This window comes from Bubalus bubalis, chromosome 5, assembly GCF_019923935.1.
Source record: "Bubalus bubalis isolate 160015118507 breed Murrah chromosome 5, NDDB_SH_1, whole genome shotgun sequence".
In the NCBI taxonomy this organism is placed as follows: domain Eukaryota; kingdom Metazoa; phylum Chordata; class Mammalia; order Artiodactyla; family Bovidae; genus Bubalus; species Bubalus bubalis.
In genome coordinates this window covers 76,108,099-76,127,775 of record NC_059161.1, presented here as the reverse complement: position 1 = coordinate 76,127,775, position 19,677 = coordinate 76,108,099, and the positions used below count along the sequence as shown (strand labels likewise).

The 19,677-nt window shown below is 39.1% G+C and overlaps 1 long non-coding RNA gene across 1 annotated transcript; it reads left to right on the top strand.

Moving 5' to 3' along the window:
- Positions 1 to 8,856: 8,856 nt before the first annotated feature.
- On the top strand, positions 8,857 to 19,677 carry LOC112585129. The gene is made up of 3 exons (XR_003109533.3): positions 8,857 to 9,013; positions 12,880 to 12,963; positions 19,046 to 19,677. It is a non-coding gene; the product is annotated as an uncharacterized LOC112585129 (long non-coding RNA).

The following is a 19,677-nucleotide window of genomic DNA, read 5'->3' as shown; positions in this document are numbered from 1 at the left end:
TAAAGACATCCATCACCTCCAAAAGTTTTCTCCTGTCCTCTTTATTATTGTTCTGTGTGTGATAAGATCACTTCAGGCTTCTCTGGTAGCTCAGCTGGTAAAAAATCCACCTGCAATGCAGGAGACCCTGGTTTGATTCCTGGGTCGGGAAGATCTCCTGGAGAAGGAATAGGCTACCCACACCATTATTCTTGGGCTTCCCTTATGGCTCAGTTGGTAAAGAATCTGCTTGCAATGCAGGAGACCTGAGTTCAATCCCTGGGTCAGGAGGATCCCTTGGAGAAGGGCATGGTAACCCACTTTAGTATTATTTCCTGGAGCATTCCATGGGAAGAGGAGTCTGGTGGGTTACAGTCCATAGAGTTAAAAACAGTCAGACAGGGCTGAGTGACTAACACTTTCACTTTCATATCTTTTTAGAGCAAAACTTTGTTTTTTTCTGATCAGTAGATTTTTTTTTAAGTGGTCAGTATTTGTGTAAGATGTACAGCAGAAGAAAAAGAAAATAGCAAATGGGAGAAAGGGAAGTTTCGGAAAGTCCAGATGTAGTTGTGCAAGTGATATTGTAGCTCTGGCAATGTGTTTGGAAATCTGAATTCCCTCCAATTCAAAGTTCACTGCACAAAGCTTTACACATAGTAGACAATCAAGTACTGAACTAATTAAAAGTGTAGGAGTTTCAACCACACTGTTGATGGCACTGTAAATTGGTACAGCCACGACAGAGAACAGAATGAAGTTTTCTTAAAAAACTAAACGCAGAGCTACTGTATAACCCTGTAATCCCATTCCTGGGCATATATTCGGAGAAAAACATCTTCTGAAAGGATCCATACACCCAGTGTCCATTGTAGTACTGTTTCCAATAGCCAAGACATGGAAGCAACCGAAACGTCCCATCAATGGGAATGGATAAAGAAGATGTGGTTTACTTATATAATGGAATATTACTCAGCCATTAAAAGAAATGAAATTGTGCCACATGGATAGACTTAGAGATTGTCATTCTGAGTGAAGTAAGTCAGACAGAGAAGGAGAAATTTTGTATTATATCACTCATGCATGGAATCTGAAAATAAACAATACAAATGGACTTATTTACAAAATAGAAACAGACTCACAGACTTAAAGAATGAACTCATGGCTAACCAGGAGGGGGAAGGATGTGGGAAAGAGATGGTTAGGAAGTTTGGGATTGATATGTACACACTGCTGTATTTTAAATGGATAACCAATAAGAACCTACTGTATAGCACGTGGAACTCTGCTCAATGCTATGTGGCCAGGATGGGAAGGGAGTTCAGGGGAGAATGGGTACATGAATATGTAGTATGGCTGAGTCCCTCAGCTGTGCAACTGAAACTATCCCAACGTTGCTAATTGGCTATACTTCAATTAAAAAAGAAGTTAAAAAACACAATAAATAAAATTTCTCCTGAAAGCAAACATAATTTTTTAAATCAATATGATATGAACAAAAATGTATAGGGTGTTCATATTTCACCTACTCAGACGAGTTGTTCTTTAGGGTTTTCTTCAGGTGAAGTTTGCCTTTTTTCTAACAATACGCAATTTAAACAGCAGCAGCTAAAAGGAAGTTAAAACTGTAGAAAAACCTGAGAAAGGTATAAACAGTCTTTTCCTGGAGGATTTGCCCTTTAAAACCGCAGCTGTTTTTAGTGCCGGGTGTCCTTGGTGGCCTATACCTCGCGAAAGCACAGAAGCTGCTGAGAGCAGGGTTCAAGCGCTCCCTGAGGGCGTGGCTGTAGCTTTCCGCTCATTATGGACTCAAACCTTGAGAGTCAGCCCCCATTCTGAGCCCAGGGCACTGCTCTGCCAGAGACAGAAAAGAGGATCTGAAAAGTATAAAATGGAAGGCATTTGGATAGTTATCAAATATAAGAAATCTAATTGTTGAAACATGTATGTCTCACTGGGACATGAAGAGAACAGTAGAACATATGGCAAACCAGTAGCTAGGCTGAAGAAAGAGGTAGAATATAATGCCGACTGAAATTTCCGGTATAGTATCCCTGGAAGTATAACAAGCATGATAGTTTCCAACTTTTCTCACCTTTAGTTCACATCACTTTTAACTTAATCAAGTCTGTTTGCACGAAAAGAATATAGGCTTTGGGGCCAGAAAAATCTGGTCCCTCCACTACCTCCAAATTGTGTGTTCTTGGGAATTCACTTAACCTTTCCGGTTTTCAGTCTTCTTGGGTGGATAAGGAGGATAAACACTACCATATTCAAAGAACTGTACAATAACCCAGTGCCTGGTGCCATAGTAACCACACAGTGAATTTCAGTTGTTACTATCTGCTCAACAAACAGTATATTTCAAGCTCTATATTTACTTACTATATGATATATACTTAACATATAGGTCCTTGCTTTCAAAATCAAGTTAACATCAAAGGTAGGCAAATGCAATGCAATGAACAAGTCTAGGCAATTGAAAAAAAAAAAAAAAAAGATAGCAGTGTATAGCATGAGGATCCAAGGGAGAAGGAGATGATAGGGATGAGCCATTCTCAAACCTCTCATTTCATTTGACCCTCAGTGCAGCTCTGTTTTGGAGGCAGGGAAGGGATGAATACATTTGTCAGAATGGAAAATTGAAGCACAAGCAAGTCTCAGCTCCATTTCAGCCACTTTTTTTTTTTAAATTTTATTTTATTTTTAAACTTTACATAATTGTATTAGTTTTGCCAAATATCAAAATGAATCCGCCACAGGTATACATGTGTTCCCCACCCTGAACCCTCCTCCCTCCTCCCTCCCCATACCAACCCTCTGGGTCGTCCCAGTGCACCAGCCCCAAGCATCCAGTATCGTGCATCGAACCTGGACTGGCAACTCGTTTCATACATGATATTTTACGTTTCAATGCCATTCTCCCAAATCTTCCCACCCTCTCCCTCTCCCACAGAGTCCATAAGACTCTTCTATACATCAGTGTCTCTTTTGCTGTCTCGTACACAGGGTTATTGTTACCGTCTTTCTAAATTCCATATATATGCGTTAGTATACTGTATTTGTGTTTTTCTTTCTGGCTTCCTTCACTCTGTATAATAGGCTCCAGTTTCATCCACCTCATTAGAACTGATTCAAATGTATTCTTTTTAATGGCATTTCAGCCACTTTGAAATGAACTGATGGATTAAGAAAATTCTGGTTTCTTCCAAGGCTGCATTTCTATTATTCTTTGCCTTTCCTAAATTAAGACTGCTCATTACTATGAGATTTGATACTAGCACTCACATTTCTTGATTCTAAGCCCAGGACTTTGTGCCTAAGTCAGAAGTAAGGAGGAGAATTTTGCTTCAAAGGAAAATTAAAATTCCACCTGGGGAGAAGTGTCCCTTTTCCTTTTCTATTGACACCATTTTCATATAGGCTTAAAATCTCAATACAATGGCTCTGGCTATGTGTGTTTAAGTGTGATCACGCCTGAATAACAATTTCCATCTTCAGACATCAAAGTACTTTCACTCTATTGTAATCATACATTCTTCCTACACACTTATTGATGTTCTGTTCTCTTTCAAACTCCTCCACACTGGAGCTTTCCCTGTGCCAAAAGAAACAAAGTTCTCCACCTTTGGTCTTCCTTCCTTTCTTTTTAGTTACTAAAAAAGTCAATCTTTCTTTCCAAAATAAATATTTACATTGAAGTTCTATTCTTCTGTCAAAAGACAAAATAGACACACCAACAGAAGAAACAACTACCTAGTTAGAATACTAACAGTGGGAATCCAGCACTTCTATTGAGAGGGTGCATCAGTGTGTATGAAAGTATACTATGCTTCTAATGTACTTTATGGTTGACTTCTTTAGATTCCAATTTAATCTAAAGTCCAAAGTGGCCGCAACTCCCCAAAGGCCTTAGGGCATTATTTTGTTCCAAGAGACAATGCCATAGCGATATCATGTTTGCTTGGTTACAGAGACTTCCGCGGAGGCCAAGATATTCCTGGCAAGGTTTAGCAGACACCGAATTTGAAATAATTATAGCATCTCTATAATTTGGTTCTGACTGCTTTTATTCAATGAGTGTGTCAACAAGGATGTATGTAGTGCCTCCCTACTGTGTGGATAAAGGGAAATATATATGATATGATTTTTTCAATGAATAAATTACATTCACAGTAAAGGTAAAAATTGCTTTTGGGTGTGCTATACCTCTCTTACAAAATTAAGCATCTTGAAATGGGAAACTTGTTCTCACGGCCCTCATCGAGGATGTAAAATAGAAATTGGTAGAGAGGGGATGTTACATGTATGATCCACATACATGTTAAGTGCAACATAACACTTATTATACAGTTGAAAAACAAGAGGCCTTGAAGATGTGTTTGGGACCTAGTTTCTTTTAAAAGTTAAAAACTTTGCTAAGGATGTCTGTGAATCTCTATGCTTCATGGAATCATTTTCTATAGAAAATAAATATATAGATGCTATTTGAAATTAATTTAAAAGCATGTCTGTTTCTACTTGTACAGAAAGACAAATGTATGATATCACTTATGTGCGAAATGTAAAAAGTGATTCAAGTGAACTTATTTACAAAACAGAAACAGACTCACAGATTCGAAAAACAAGCCTATTGTTACCAGAGGGGAAGAGGAGGAAGGCACAAATTAAGAGTGTGGGATTAACATATACACACTACTATATATAAAATAGTGGTGGAACTGATGGATTCCACCACTACAACAGTCTGTTGTATTACACACGGAACTCTGCTCAATAGTCTGTAATAACCTATATGAGAAAAGAATCTGAAAAAAAAAAAAAAATATATATATATATGTATAGCTGAACCACTCTGCTGTATACCTGAAACTAACACAACATTGTAAATCAACTATACTCCAATATTAAATTATTAAAAAAAAACAACAACAAAAATATTTCTGAATTCATGATAGCTTTAAAAAAATAATTGTATATACTTTTAATCAAGGACACTAAAAAAGCAAAGCTACTATTTACACAAAGATTCAGGTTTTGATATTGAAAAATGTTTCTTGTATTTGGTCAGAAAACAGATTTTTCAGATTGATAGCAACTGAGGGACTGACATTCTGGCTCAAGAAACTCCTCAATTCAAGTTATGATAGTCTGTGTGTTTCCCAATAAATCCAACAGCACACTTTCATAATAACATTCACAAATTATTTGATAATTTTACATAATTATTTCTGAAATTAAAAAATCCCCCACCCACTGCTAATGTGGAAAGAGTGCCAAATCAAATATTACAACATACAGCAAAATACACCAGGGTCACATGTGGAATTGAGGTCTTTAAGATGGAGGACAGTCCCCTGAAACTTCAGAGAAACTGAGATATGAGAGAGTAAGATAATCAGAAAATAGAGGTGTTGAAAACCCAAAGTCCTGAAGAGAAAACCTTCTTCAAAGAAAATGGCTCTCTGGTCATTGGTGTCTCTAACAGAGCTGGGCTCAGCTAATTCTTTCGAGCTGAAAAGTTGTTTATTCTTACACAGGTCCTAGTAGGCTGCACTGAGGATTTCTGGTCTTGTAGTTATAGCAAGCAGTCAGGAGTCACAAGCTTTGGTTTCTGTTATAATTTATGAAGATGTTATCAACCCCTTCTCTCTCTCTGCTAGCTTGGTAAGAGATAGGCAAGAATTTCTGCCTCTCAAAATTTTAAGTTTCTTTAACGAAGATATATTTCTATATGACAATTGGGAGGGAGTAACACAGAGAAATTATGAGGAATGTTAACAATAATTTGCCTCCTGTTGCTAAAATATGTATTAATTTGGTATTAAATATATGTTTGTGGGTGAATATCAGGAATACAGCACTCTATTGTGATGTTAGCATATTAAAAAGCAGAGACATTACTTTGCCAACAAAGGTCCATCTAGTCAAAGCTATGGTTTTCCCAGTAGTCATGTATGGATGTGAGAGTTGGACTAGAAAGAAAGCTGAGTGCCAAAGAATTGATGCTTTTGAACTGTGGTGTTGAAGAAGACTCTTGAGAGTCCCTTGGACTGCAAGGAGATCCAACCAGTCCATCCTAAAGGAAATCAGTCCTGAATATTAATTGGAAGGACTGATGCTGAAGCTGAAGCTGAATCTCCAATACTTTAGCCACCTGATGTGAAGAACTGACTCATTGGAAGAGACCCTGATGCTGGGAAAGAAGGTGGCAGGAGAAGGGGACGACAGAGGATGAGATGGTTGGATGGCCTCATAGACTCAATGGACATGAGTTTGAGTAAACTCCAGGAATTGGAGATGGACAGGGAGGCCTGGCATGCTTTGCGACCCTGTGGGGAGGCAAAGAGTTGGACATGACTGAGTGACTGAACTGACTGAACTGATTGTAATGTTAGATTCATGACATAATCCAGACTTATTCTGCTAGTCATAATTAGACCAAGAATTTTAAGTCCAAGAATAAGTGGACATTATAGAAAATCAACTAGAATGCCAAAGGGACTATATGAGAGACTAAGGAAAAGGCAATGAAGTCAGAGATTGCCTGAGTTTGTCAGAAGAAAATACAAAACTACCCAATACACAGCTTAGGCAAAGCCAATATGAAGATGGTTTTCATTTACATCTTCTTTTCTTTCCTCTATTCCCTCACATATTTATTGAAATTTTATTATCTCTCGTGTTCTATGGTAGGTCTTAGATTTCAAAAGCAAGCAAGACAGACATGGCCACTTCCTTCCTAGGCCTGACATTTGCTTCTTCTCATCATTTCCACATACATATTGCCTGGAAGCTGGGGACTGAATCCCATGGCCAGACCAAAGCCCAAAAGTAGGGAGAGGACTGACTTGCAGCCCTAGAGGTTACAGTTATGGTTAGCCAAGAGTTTTGGTTGTTATTGTTTTGTTTTCATTTGCTTATCTTTTAAATTTCCCCTTACCCACTAGGATCCTTTTATCTACCACCAGCTTCTCAGAAAATTTGACATATCAGAATAGCTTGGCATGATAACGTTGCAAAGAATAAATGGAGGAGAATTTTTCTAAGTGTGGCCTGTCCTACATTTATCCCTCTGTGGGGATAAACAGTTCAGTAGAACTGTTTCCCTCTGCTGAAATCCAGCATGACTTTGAACACATATGCCCATGTGTTCCAAGTGGTGACTGGCAGCAAAGAGAGGTTTTCTCCTGGTGGGGTTAGGAAAGATAAGGAGAAGCAGATGGTGCAGTGAGAAGGCTTCCAAGGGCTCAAGAGCCAAAGCGTTCCTTCTTCACACTGGTGAAGTGAACTTTAAAGTGTGTTTCCAAAATTAGGGAAAATCCTCTACTGAGAGTTAGAGAGAAACGTGTTGAGTAGAGGGTAGATATTTGAGAAAAGTGGAAAAAGTATGAAAAAGGTGAGATAGAGGATGGCAGAGAGATGGGATGGAGAAACACAGTTCAGATGGTTTAGTATCCACTGGGTTGTCTTATTTCTCTAGTAGATCATCCATTTAGAAATGGGCTGCAAGGGGGTTCACCCTCTTGGTATTTGATCAGGAAGATACAATACAATGGGAGAACTGGGAAGAAAATTAAAGGCATTGGAAAGGAAAAGGAAGTGAGAGGTCAGAGAATCTCAATCAGAAAAGGAAGGATTGTAAACAGGAGCTGAAAGAAAGTGGAGTCACTCAGTCGTGTCTGACTCTTTGCCACCCCATGGACTATAGCCTACCAGGCTCCTCCATTCATGGGATTTTCCAGGCAAGAATACTGGAGGGGGCTGCCATTTCCTTCTCCAGGGGATCTTCCCGACCCAGGGATAGAACCTGGGTCTCCCTCATTGTAGACAGATGCTTTACTGTCTGAGCCACCAGGGAAGAAAAACAGGAGCTGAGAGAGAAATAAAAAGTAAAGGAATCTATGAATTGAAGAGGACAAACAATGGTAGACTCAGAGTAATTGATCAAAGGTTTATGTTCAGAGTTTGCTGTCTAAACAAATATTTTTAGAGCTGGAACAATTCTAGGTGAAAAGTTCTAGGGTGTGCCTATGGAAATGGGTAGCTGAAATTTCACTGGAAATGAATACATGGAAATAAGTGTCTAGGATGTTAAATGTGGATATGATATCATCCTGAAAATGAGTGGATATTGGGTGGAGGAGAAGACTGTGAGGATGCCAAAGCCTTCAATGAATCAAGAGCAGTGGTGAAGGGAGGTCAGGAGCTGACAGCAAGCAGAAGGCATGGATTAATATTGTTTGGTAGAACTGTTTCCATAGAGGCACGTTACTTTTCAAATAGTGGAAGAGAAAGAATATGAAATTGACAATGTGGAACAAACAAATTATTTACTAAGAGAAACCATGGAATTGGCAAGGATGAGTTGGTATTTTTATCTTTTCCTATTAGAAAATTTGAAATAGAAAATAAATTAGCATCATGTAAATGACATGCAGTTTGTTCTCTAGCTTGTATATTTTCTTTGTCATGTTTTCTGCCTCTTAAGTTTATCCTAGTTTTCATCTATCTTAAAACTGATCCGTTCTGCTCTGTGCCTGGTAGAAGAGTTTACTTGTTTGTTCAGCCATGTGGTATATTGTGACAGAGCATATTATGTACCACACCCAGATCTCTGTAACTTCCCTGTTCATCATTTCCTGGAGATTGCTCAAACTCATGTCCATTGAGTCGGTGATGCCATCCAACCATTTCATGCTCTGTTGCCCCTTTCTCCTCCCGTCTCCAATATTTCCCAGCATCAGGGTCTTTTCCAATAAGTTGGCTCTTTGCATCCGATGGCCAAAGTATTGGAGCTTCAGCTTCAGCATCAGTCCTTCCAATGAGTATTCAGGGTTGACTTCCTTTTGGATTGGCTGGTTTTATCTCTTTTCTGTCCAAAGGACTCTCAAGAGTTTTCTCCAGCACCACAGTTCAAAGACATCAATTCTTCAGTGCTCAGCCTTTTTTATTGTCCAGCTCTCACATCTGTATGTGACTACTGGAAAAACGACTGGAAAAGGTTGAGAGATATTTAACCACTCATTTGCAGGTAAGTGATCTGATAGTTTATTATTACAAGACCATGAAAGGTGGCTGCTATATGCACAGCCCTTGACAAAGAGAGCTAATGAAAGGAAAGAGAATTTAATCAAATCTCTAGTCCTTGGCAGCTTCACTCATTTGCCCATTTATGTACATGTTTGTTGAATGTATCATATGTCATACACCACTAGACAAACACAAAGTTAGTTTCTAGAAACATAAAGATGATCAGTTCCTAATCCTTATTCTTGAGAGGCCACAGTCTGGTGGCATTAGCAAATAGAGCTGGCCATTGAATAAGATAGGTTTGAACCTTGTGGGCCCACTTATATGAGATTTTTTTTCAGTAAATACTACAGTACTAGATGATGGTTGAATCTTGGAATGGTTGAATCTGTAAACCATGGATGTGGAAGGCGAACTATGAGACTTGAACTTCCACAGATTTGGGTATTTTCAGTGGCTCCTGGAACCAATTATTTATTGTTCAAAGGTCAACTGTAAGTACAGATCAGTTAAGTGCTGTAATAGAATACTGAACAAAGCATTATGAATGTCTGGGTGGAAAGATCACAAACAAACCACAGCTTACCTGCATCTTGAAATAAGATAATCTTATGTAAAGAGCCTGGTGGTTGAGGTTAAAAAGAGTACAGCACAGAGGAAAGAGCACATAATTCAACTAGGCTTTAGCATCAGGTGAGTGAGGAAAGAGGCAAGTGATATCAAGGGGAAGGTAGAGAGGGAGCAGATCATGAAGTGGGTTGAATGTTATGTTCAGGAGTTGGAATTCTAGTCTATGGAAAGTTAAGGCTATGTAGGATTTTAAATAAATTTCTTTAAGGTAGAAACACTTGTAGCACAGACTGAAAATAGGGTGGGGGTGAGGGTAGGGTTAACTCAATGCCAGAAGATAACATAACAGATTATTACAAAAGAAAAAAACTGGTATGGTAAAAGAGAAAAGGAAAAAAAATAGATGTTTAGGAGGTTGAATTCATAGGACTTGGTGAATGACATAACATGTTGAAAATGAAAGAAAAATGGAGGAATTCTAGAATGACTGCTGGAGTCTGGCCCAGACATACTGGTATCTTATTGTGCCATTAATTATGATTAGAAACACTAGAGGAAATGAAAGTTTGGTTGAAGAAGAGGTTAGAGTTGCTGGTTGGACAGGGGCATGAAACTATCATTTTTACAGGGTGGATTTGAGACAGCTCTAAAAAATTCCCATTAATGGTCTCTTTACAAAGCAGTTGGTTATGTGAGTCTGGAACTCAGGAGAAAGTTCATATTGAAAGAGCAGTTTGGATCTCAGGGTCTGGATTTTCACCAAGATCATGAAAGTAGACCCTAGAAAGTAGGCAGACAGCACTCAGCCTGAGAGGCCTGAGATGCATGTTGGGGCACCCATGAAACAGACACACACAAAAAACTGTTTTTTCTTTTAATTCCCTTCCTGCTACTTTGAAAATTATCTTTGTTGTAAAGAAAGTATTGTTCCCCTGACAACACAAATAAGATAGAAGTAGGTGCTACTGTAGAGTCTGACAACATACAGTCATAACTGGATGAAGGACATTGGGAGTGTGGAGAGCCTTCAGCAGCCAAAGGAAATAGTCTCTACTCCACCCTGGGAGAGTGTGAGCCTGGGGAGACACAAACCCGGTGGGGCCTAGTCTGACTTCTCAAGGAGAACATGAAACATGATATTTTATAAGAAATATTCTGATTTAAAAAAACTTTGTGCATGAATTTCATTTATTTAACAAATATATGTTGAGCACCTACTGTGTTCCAGGCATGATTCTAGGATCTGGAGACTTCTCAGTGAATAAAGAAGACAGCAATCTCTTTTCTGGATAAAGTTTACCCTTAAGTGTGGAGGCATATACCATAAACAAAAGAAATTAGTAAATTCCTTGCTTAGTGAGTACAACGAGTCCAGTGTAGCTGAAGCAGTGAGACCTAGAAAGAGTCTGGGGAGAGATGAGGTCAGAGCAGTAAGAAAGAACAGGATCCTACAGGGTCTGGTTGGCCATTGTCAGAGTCTGGGCTTTTATCCTGGTGGAGACAAGAAGCTACTGATTGCTACATTGAGAGCCTACTTCTACAGAGTCAGGACAGACCAGGAGATCTGGGAGGAAGTTACTGCAGTCACCCAAGTCAGAATTGAAGGCTGCTTGGACAAGACTGGAATGGGTGGAGGTGGGGAGATGGAGAAAGACTTGGGATGTACTTTGGAGGTAGAGACAATGGAATTTGCTGATAGATTCTATGTAAGATGTGTGAAAAAATGAAGCACTAAATAAGACTCCCAGAATTTTGGATCTGATCTGAAGGAGGTGGTTGTCATTACCAAAATGGGGAAAGCTGTGTTGTTAAGGGTGGGGTGAAATGTAGGAGTTCAGTTTTTTTACCTGGTAGGTTTGAAATGCCCATTAGTTTTCCAGGCAGAGTTGTCAATTAGGCAATTGTGTAGATGGTTAGAATTCAGGGGAATGATTCAGATGGAAAACATAATTTCAGGAATCATAGAATTCAGATTAGATGTTATATCAAGGAATTTAAGTGCTGGTAGAGAAGGGAAGAGGTCAACCAACTGAGCACTAAAGCACTGTCTTTAGAGTTGGGGGAAATTCAGAGGCATCAGCAAAGTCAACTGGGAAGACACAACTAGAGATAAACAACAACAACAACAACAACAGAGAGTGTGGTATCCAAGAGAAGAAAGTGCATTAAGAAGAAGGAAGTGGTTAGTTGGGCCATATGCTGCCGTCAGTCACAAGAAATGACCATTTAGCAACATGAGCATCATTAATGATCTGGATAAGAGCAGATTTAGGAAATTGATGAGGGGAGGGGCAAAATCCTAATCGGAATATGTTCAAGAAGGAGGAGAAAAATTAGACCCAGAAATTATTTACAAATGTTTTGAAAAGTCCTAAAGAAAATAAGAAGTGCAATCTGGAATCAAGATTGCTGGGAGAAATATCAATAACCTCAGATATGCAGATGACACCACCCTTATGGCAGAAAGTGAAGAGAAACTCAAAAACCTCTTGATGAAAGTGAAAGAGGAGAGTAAGAAAGTTGGCTTAAAACTCAACATTCAGAAAACTAAGGCATCTAGTCCCATCACTTCATGGGAAATAGATGGGGAAACAGTGGAAACAGTGGCAGACTTTATTTTTATGGGCTCCAAAATCACTGCAGATGGTGATTGCAGCCATGAAATTAAAAGACGCTTATTCCTTGGAAGGAAAGTTATGACCAACCTAGATAGCATATTCAAAAGCAGAGATATTACTTTGCCAACAAAGGTCCATCTAGTCAAAGCTATGGTTTTTCCAGTGGTCATGGATGGATGTGAGAGTTGGACAGTGAAGAAAGCTGAGCGCCAAAGAATTGATGCTTTTGAACTGTGGTGTTGGAGAAGACTCTTGAGAGTCCCTTGGACTGCAAGGAGATCCAACCAGTCCATCCTAAAGGAGATCAGTCCTGGGTGTTCATTGGAAGGACTGATGCTGAGGCTGAAACTCCAATAGTTTGGCTACCTCATGCAAAGAGTTGACTCATTGGAAAAGACTGATGCTGGGAGGGATTGGGGGCAGGAGGAGAAGGGGACCAAAGAGGATGAGATGACTAGATGGCATCACTGACTCGATGCACATAAGTTTGGGTGAACTCCGGGAGTTGGTGATGGACAGGGAGGTCTGGCATGCCGCAATTCATGGGGTCGCAGAGTCAGACACGACTGAGCGACTGAACTGAACTGAAAGAAAAAATGGGGCAGTGGCTGAAGGGAGAAGAGAGGACTTCTTTCTTCCTGAAGATCAGAGTAATAACAGTATGTGTATATGTTTGCAGGAAAGATCCAATTGAGAGAAAAAAAACTGATAATACATGCAGAACGGGAGACATTTGCTAGAAGAATATCCTAGAATAGGAGAGGTAAGGATGGGACCTGGGGCCCGAGTGGAGGCTTGGAGCCTAGACAAACAATGCATATCCAGTTCTGGGTCCAGCATGCAAGCCACCTATTTGCAACCTTGGCAACCTTTGCAACCTTTGCTTATCCTGAAAATATACTGGACATTGTGGGTCCTTCACAGTAGAAAAGGCTTCCTTTGGAAACATCAATGTTCAGATCTTCCTCAGTGTAAACATTGCCAAGCTAAATTTGCTGCCCATAATTGGTGGAGCTTTGAGGGAATTATATCCTCTGAAAGTGGTCAGCTGGATTTGGGTTTGGAATGAAGAAATAAAACCTGAGTTGATTTCAAATTTCACTATCCACAATAGAAACTTACATTTCTTTTTAACAGTTTGGCCTTAGCCACGGGAAATAGATAGCCATACCATTTCAGCTCCTAGCCTAAAACTACTGACATCTCAAAGAATCTGATTTGTCTTTTAAGTGCATGCTGATATCATCACAGAACAAAGGATTAATTTGGGAGCCCCACTTGGAAGCTTGAACTTGTCACTTATCTGAAATGATGAAAACTATATTTGTCAAGCAATACTTCACCTAAAAGTAAACACAGTAGTGCTCTGTGCACAGACTGAGCATCTGTGGCTCTTGGCAGCCCTTCTCAATTGGCCCCTTTAGAGAGGGAAGGCTCCCCTTGGGCCAGCCTGCCACGCTGTTTCATCCATGGGAGGTACTGGTGTCAAATGGTCAATAGGCCTACTTCCTGGCACAAAATGGGGGCACGATGGACAGTTGCTAAATTAATGAATAAAACTGATTTCTGTCTGATATCTGAAGTACTGCTATCTCCATTAGACTCTGGACTTTGAATTATCATTTTGTCAAGTGATCTTTTAAGAAACGTGACTAGAGCCTGAAGACTTTCTTTAGTAACTCACAAGAAAATTAGCTTTGGGGGGCACATATTGATGTACTTTGTCACATCTGAGGTAACATTTGGATAAGAAGAGCCTACCTTCTAAGCCATTTAAAAGGAATTAGCTAATCCACAGTTGCCTTACTTGCTGGATCTTTCTGTCCTAAGAACAAAGAATTTTCAATTTATGCCTCTTTATTTTTATTGACACATCCAGTTTTCTTAAAGTTCCTACCTGGATGCCAAATAAATATTGGCTGGTGAAGTCTCTGTTTTTTAGGTGATAATAGCATTGCATAAAATAGTTAAGCAGTAAATACACACACCCACACCCACCTACCCACCCTCCCCCAACACACACATATTTCAGCATTCTTGCCTTGAGAACCCCATGAACAGTATGAAAAGGCAAAAAGATATGATGCTGAAAGATGAATTCCCCAGGTCAGTAAGTGGCCAATGTGCTACCGGAGAAGAGCAAAGAAATAGCTCCAAAAGGAATGAAGAGGCTGAATCAAAGTGGAGACAAAGACCAGCGTGGATGTGTCTGGTGGTGAAAGTAAAGTCCAATGCTGTAAAGAACAATACTGCATAGGAACCTGAAATATGAGGTCCATAGTAGTGTTAGTTGCTCAGTCATGTCCAACTCTTTGCAGTCCCATGGACTGTAGCACATAAGGCTCCTCTGCCCATGGGATTCTCCAGAGAGAACACAGGAGTGGGTTGTGCCATGCCCTTCTCCAGGGAATCTTCCCAACCCAGTGACCAAACCTGGGTCTCCTTCATTTGAGGCAGAATCTTTACCATCTGAGCTACAGGGAAGTCATGTAGCTTCCTGTTATATCCATGTAGATTCATGTTAGGTCCACGAATCAAGGTAAATTGGAAGTGGTCAAATAGGAGATGGTAAGAGTGAACATTGACATTTTAGGAATCAGTGAACTAAAATGAACCAGGATGGGTGAATTTAATTCAGATGACCATTATATCTACTATGATAGGCAAGAATTCCTTGGAAGAAATGGAATAGCCCTCATAGTCATCAAAAGAGTCCAAAATGCAGTACTTGGGTGCAATCTCAAAAACAACACAATGATCTCTGTTCATTTCCAAGGCAAATCATTCAATATCACAATAATCCAAGTCTATGCCTCAACCACTAATGCCAAAGCAGCTGAAGTTGAATGATTCTAAGAAGACTTACAAGACCTTCTAGAACTAACATCAAAAAATATGCCCTTTTCATCATAGGGGACTGGAACGCAAAAATAGGGAGTTGAGAAATACCTAGAGTAACATGAAAATTTGGTTTTGGAATACAAAATGAAGCAGGGCAAAGGCTAACAGAGTTTTGTCAAGAGAACACATTGTTCATAGCAAACACATTCTTCCAACAGAACAAGGATATCACCAGATGGTCAATACTGAAATCAGATCGATTATATTCTTTGCAGTCAAAGATGGAGAAACTCTATACAATCAGCAGAAACAAGACCAGGAGCTGAATGTGGCTCAGATCATGAACTCCTTATGCAAAATTCAAACTTAAATTGAAGGAAAACCTCTAGGCTATTCAGGTATGACCTAAACCAAATTCCTAACGGTTATACAGAGGAAGTGACAAATAGATTTAAGGGATTAGATCTGATAGAGTGCCTAAAGAACTATGGACAGAGGTTCGTAACATTGTACAGGAGGAAGTGATCAAAACCATCCCCAAGGAAAAAAAAATGCAGAAAGGCAAAATGTTTGTCTGAGGAGGCTTTACAAATAGCTGAGAAAAGAAGAGAAACAAAAGGCAAAGGAGAAAAGGAAAGATATATTCATCTAAATACAGACTGCCAAAGAATAATACGTAAAGATAAGAAAGCTGTCCAAAATCAACAATGAAAAGAAATAGAGACAAATAATAGAATGGGAAAGACTAGAGATTTCTTAAAAAAATTAGAGATACCAAGGGAACATTTCATGCAAAGATGGGCTCAATAAAAGACAGAAATGTATGGACCTAACAGAAGCAGAAGATATTTAAAAAGAGGTGGCAAGAACACACAGAAGAGCTATACAAAAAAGATCTTAATGACCCAGATAATGATAATGGTATTATCATGTCCCTAGAGCCAGATGTCTTGCAGTCTGAAGTCAAGTGGGCCTTAGAAAGCATCACTATGAACAAAGCTAGTGGAGATGATGGAATTCCAGTTGAGTTATTTCAAATTCTAAAAGATGGTGCTGTTAAGTGCTGCAGTCAATATGGCATCAAATTTGGAAAACTCAGCGGTGGCTACAGGACTGCCAAAGGTCAGTTTTAAATTCCAATCCCAAAGAAAGGCAATGCCAAAGAATGTTCAAATTTCTGCACAATTGCACTCATTTTACATACTAGCAAAATAATGCTCAAAATTCTCCATGCTAGGCTTCAACAGTACATGAATCCTGAACTTTCAGATGTTCAAGCTGGATAAAGAAAAGGCAGAGGAACCAGAAATCAAATTGCAAAAATCTGTTGGGTCATAGAAAAAAAACAAAAGGATTCCATAAAAACATCTGCTTCACGGACTATGCTAAAGCCTTTGACTTTGTGGATCACAGCACACTGTGGAAAATTCTTAAAGAAATGGGAATACCAGACCACCTGACCTGCCTCCTGAGAAATGTGTATGCAGGTCAAGAAGCAATAGTTAGAACTGGACATGGAACAATAGACTGGTTCCAAATTGGCAAAGGAGTATGTCAAGGCTGTATATTGTCACCCTGCTTATTTAACTTCTATGCAGAGTACATCATGAGAAATGCTGGACTGGATGAAGCACAAGCTTGAATCAAGATTGCTGGGAGAAATATCAATAACCTCAGATATTCAGATGACACCACCCTTATGGCAGAAATTGAAGAGAAACTAAAGAGCCTCTTGATGAAAGTGAAAGAGGAGAGTGAAAAAGCTGGCTTCAAGCTCAACATTCAAAAAAACTACGATCATGGCATCTGGTCCCATCATTTCATGGTAAATAGATTGGGGGAAGAAAAGGAAACAATGATAGACTTTATTTTCTTGGTCTCCAAAATCAAAATAGATGGTGACTGCAGTCATAAAATTAAAAGATGCTTGCTCTTTTGAAGAAAAGCTATGATCAACCTAGAGAGAGTATTAAAAAGCAGAGACATTGCTTTGCTGACAAAGGTCCATATAGTCAAAGCTATGATTTTTCCAGTAGACATGTATGGATGTGAGAGTTGGACTATAAAGAAAGCTGATCATCGAAGAATTGATGCTTTTGAACTGTGGTGTTGGCGAAGACTCTTGAGAGTCCCTTGGTTTTCAAGGAGATCTAACCAGTCCATCCTGAAGGAAATCAATCCTGAATATTCATTGGAAGGACTGATGCTGAAGTTGAAGATCCAATACTTTGGCCACCTGATGCGTAGATCTGATTCATTAGAAAAGACCCTGATGGTAGAACTATTGAAGGCAGGAGAAGCAAGGAATGACAGGATGACATCACTGACTCAGTGATGCCTGGTGTGCTGCAGTCCATGGGGTTGCAAAGAGTCAGGCACGACTGAGTGACTAAACAACAACATGTATATACACAATGACTTTTGATTTATAATGATGAAAATTGAATATTCATGTTTATTTTTACTCTTTCTAAAAATGCCACTAAAGTGACAAGAAAGGAATTTTTTTACAAGTTAGAAAAACACAAAATATTCACAATGGGTTAGCAGAGGCACACAGGTGTCCCAATAGTAACTGATTTAGCTGAGAGTAGGAACCTAACTCCCTTCTGAGGGAGAAGCCAGTATGTTTACGAAGAACCTTAGAAAAGCTGAGAACTGGAGGCACCAAGAACCTCTCAACTCATGGGAGTGAGTGCTTGGACTGAAAACAGAGAGTATGTTCCAAACATATATGAATTATACATGGATTCTTTTTATATCCAGAGTATACAGGTGACTTATCTTGTCAGTAGGAAGTGGATATTAAGTGGAAAAATTAACTCACAGTAATTTTCTACTTTAAGATACTACAAAGTGAAAGAAGAGGAGTAGGAAAGGCAAATATTAAGATCCCAGGATATTAGTAGCTAGGCTTATGCCTCTCTGTTCCATCCAGGCAAGGCTTTGGAGGATTTCTTTCCAGAGAAACAAATGGACCTGCAAGAAATTATTTTCAGACAATAACATATGAAGCTACTTCCTCCACACAATAACCCTACAGTCAAGCCATCCATTTAGAAAATCAACCAGGACCACAAACACACACACACACACACACACACAGAAAATTATACCAACTTTTTGGAGTCTTACTCTTCGATATTAAAGGAAAATTACAAGTTATAAGAGAGTTGAGAAAAGACTCCAGCATAAGAAACAGAGGCCAAAACTAAAAAAGCAGAAAGGAAAAAAAAAAAAAACACACACACACACACACAAATAGAACTCAGAAGACACATGCAGACAATGCAAATAGCAGAATACTTACCCACCATCAAACCAAAAGAAAATTTACATAATTAATATATCTATGAAATTAGAAAAGGATGCTGGTAAAGGCAAAAAAATATCCAGAGAATAATTAAGAGATGATGGTAATTGAAAAGCCATAGCAGTAATACAAGTTCAATAGAAGAACTAAATGATATAACTAAGGACATCTTTAAGAAAATATAACAAAAAGAAAAGAGATAAAAGATAAAAAGTTTAGAGAACTAACAGGAATCTCAGGACAAATGATCTAACTAATGGAAGTTCAAGAAAGAGAATACAGAAAAAAAAGTTATCAAAATAATAATGTGAGAATACTTCCCAAAACTGGAGGACATGAGTTTCTAGGTTGACCTGTCCAGCAGAGCGAATGAAAAAGTATAATACGAGGCATATTGAGATAAAATTTCGGAGATCCAAGCTCAAAGAAAAGAAAATATAACTTTATAGAGAATAAAACTGGATCGGACATAAAGAGTTTGGGGTCAGAATGATATCTAAATTCTGGAAGTTAGTAATCCTGAAAATAGAGATGCCTTTCAAAATTCTAAGGGAAAGAAATTTCAATTTAGATTTAAAAAACGTAGACAAACTTTCTGTCAAGCTTGTAGGTAAAACCAAGAACTTCTCAGACATTAAAAAATTAAGAAAAAAACTATGTTCTATCCACTCCTCCTTGTCCCCCATTTCAGGAAGTTAGCAAAATGAGGAGAAACACAAGACAAGAAGACACAGGTACAGGAAGAAGGAAATCCAATAACAATAATAACATAAGAGACAGAGTTAATTCTCTCTTCTGGCAAAAGGAAGTCTCAAGAGGACAGAAGTACAGATTGGCAGAAAATAATGAAGGACTACAAAAGTTTGTACTCCAAGAGGAAGAAAAAGTGGAACCCATAGTTTTATTTAATGTCTGACCATATTTTAGGGAATTTTATACTCAGATGCTCAGGCATGTCTGACTCTTTGTAACCCCATGAACTGAAGCCCACCAGGCTCCTCTGTCTATGGGATTGTCTAGAAAAGGATACTGGAATGGGTTTCCATTTCCTTCTGCATGGGACTTTTACGGTACTGTGCAGTTAGTGAAAGGTACATAGGAAAACTGAGCAAACAGCCGAATGAGACAATTACCACTGGAAAGAAATATTTTAAAAATTAATGCATGCGGGGAGCTGCCCACGAGAACGGGGTCTTTTGTCCGAAGGACACAGCTCTGGGAGCTGCCTCAGTCCTTGAGGGTTTGCTTGCAAACATAGCTCTCTGTCCCACCACCCCAGAGATTAGGCGCTTATTTACTGCAGGCACCTGGAGTTCTGTGCAA